Raw genomic sequence first — 2,968 nt, 5'->3', positions numbered from 1 at the left:
ATTATTCAATGACAATTTATTTATATAACCAAATTCAAAAATTTTGATAAATTCATGAATGAAATACAAGTTGTTGAAAAACATATTTAGTTCTACGACATTATTGCGAGATTTCGACTTCAAATTTTAAAAGATTTTATCCAAAATTCGCTAGGTCTGGTTTCTAGTTGAGCGAAGAAACTACAGTGTGTTTAAGCCATGGATGCCATATTCTTTTCCCATCCTCAATTTTTTTCTTTTCTTTTCTTGGAATAGACATTAAATGTGAGGCATGAAGTGTGCATTATTCAAAAGATTTCAATTAAAAAATTTTATTTGGGTTCTATTATTAGAAGATAGTATTTTTTATTTTATTTCATATAAAAAAAAGTATTTTTAGCCATTTAAATATTACGTAGAAAAAATGAAATAATATTTTGTAATAATGCAAATATGAAATTTTCCAATAAATCTACTTAAGAAAATAAGGTACAAGCCTTAATTACATTACAACTTTTGGGCCAGACCTTGAGCCTGCGTTAAGGCCCAATAAACTGCCCAAACGAGTCAACTCTTGGTTTCCACAAAAGTCTTTCGCTAATCTCTCTCTTTTTCATTTTAAAATATAATTAAATATGATTACCAAAAGTTTCAACATAACTTATTTTTAAGGAAGCATTTAGTACATCACATAAGAAAAATTATTACAGTTCAACGATTTGTGTTGAAAAATATCCAAATCATTTGTATCCGACTAGCTAACCCTATCATATCCAATCTATATTAAATTAACCCATCTTATGACGTGAATTATGTGTTACTTATAAGGGAAATGCTACTGCGACATGGACCTTGATAGGTCCCTGTTTGTTTAACATTTTTGTACTTATAATTGAATTGATGAATATTAAAGAAAACAATAAATGAGTTTACTCGAAGTAAAAAAAAAAAAAATTAAAAATTAGAATTAAAAAGTTTAACTAAAAAATTACTTAAATTAAATTTTTTTTTTTCCACAAATAAAAAGCCACCTACAAGTTACAAGTCAAAAATTCATTTTTGTTATAAACTAGAGAAAAAGAGAGAATAAAAGAGATAAGCTAATAAATTTTTATGTTTTATTAAGAACCAATGCCCCATAAATATATAGAAGAATTAGAGTTATAAAATATAGAGTAGTCATAATGACTTGCAAGGATATATAAGTTACTCATAAATACTATTATATTTACAACACTCCTCATTGAATGATTATTTATATAATAATTATCTCATTGAAATATTATTGGGCAAAAATGCTAACAAATGAAAAAAAAATGAGAAAAAATAATTTGGAGTAACGAAATGTTGCTTTGATAGAACCTTTTCAATAAATTCTAGTGTGACAAAACTTGACTGTAAGATAAAGAGTATGTCATCTTCCCGGGTTTCAAATGCATCCTTATTTGGTACGTCAATATCTTCAACATTACAATATTTGGTGAATTATGTTTCACATTGTCTTATATAGTTAGCAAATAACACTATTTTCATACGAGATATTTATCAACCTTTGATTGTAAAGTAGCTCTTGTTAATCTCTTCAAGAGTTTCATATAGTATTATATTGAAGGTAAATGTTTTGTATGTTATGGACATTCATCATACAAATAATATGTCTCATTAAAACTTTATTAGGAAAATCACTATGGAAAAAATTCTAATGAAGGAAAAATAATACGTTATTCTTTTGAATTCATTACAAAAGTTGTCTTATTAAAAATTTTGGTAGTAAAATTCAATGTGACAAAACCTTAGTCAAGGCAAAAAAAATACAATGCGTATTAACACATCCTCATGATAATATCACTTAAATTATATATTTCAAACATATTAAATATTTCAATGATAGTATTAAATCTATATAAGATGATTATAATCACATTTATTACGTGCATATCAAATTTCATGCATTGGCAGACTAACAAAATAGAAAGTTGTGATTCCATCCATTACATGATCACTTATTTGTTTATACAAGTCTTCGTAAAATTCAACGTGTAAAGAGTTGTACATTTCATATTACAATTTACTTTTACGTTTTCATTTCACATAAGTATATACCTTTAGGTATTCAGACTATAGATAAAAAAACTTCAAGTTTCTCTAATAAGTTTGTGTTACTATGATCGTGTCCAGAAACATCAAGTTTCTCTAGTAAATTCAATTTTAGTATGATCGTGTCATGTTATATAACCAATCATTACTTCGATCGATATGTATGGACGAATTTATAATTCATAATATGATGCATTAAATCATGTGCAAAAGTATTGTCTACAACCTTTTCTTTTCGATTCTATTTCTTTCTTCATAATGACATAACTTATTGAGATATCTCAATTTTCAGTGTATCAGGTACTTGAACCTCTTTTAAAATTTTAGAACTTATTATGTTTAAATATTCATCAAGAGTATATGCTTATTTAATGGGACCATATTTACTAATTGCTCCGTTTCATTTGAAGATATTTATATTAGAATTGAAAACCATCACCTTCAAGCGTTTCAAAGATATATCAAATATTATATTAACAAATTATCCTTCTAAGACATCAATTCATGTTGGGGCATTTAAAAGTAATGCATGAAATATTGTAGATCTTTTTTTTCAGTAAATATATCTAAATAAATTATTTTTCGAGCTTCTGGTTCAAATTATCTTTAACGAGGATTTAAATAATAATGCATTTATACATTATTTTCAACTTCTTAATTCATCTCTCTAATGTTGGGAGAATTGTCTAATCAAATTGACAATAATTTTTACTATGTTATAAAATATCATCCATTTAGGATAAATGTTCAAACTGTACATTTATTATCAGCATTCTTACTTTTCATCTCAGTATAATGTGGTGGATCAATTTTATATAAACTGCATAATCAAATTAATTAGATGAAAAAAATTAGGCTCTGAGAATAAACTAATTTAACATGGAGAATTATG

This window comes from Olea europaea, unplaced genomic scaffold (genome assembly GCF_002742605.1).
Source record: "Olea europaea var. sylvestris unplaced genomic scaffold, O_europaea_v1 scaffold2954, whole genome shotgun sequence".
NCBI classification, from domain to species: Eukaryota; Viridiplantae; Streptophyta; class Magnoliopsida; order Lamiales; family Oleaceae; genus Olea; species Olea europaea.
Note: the sequence above shows the minus strand (reverse complement) of the source record.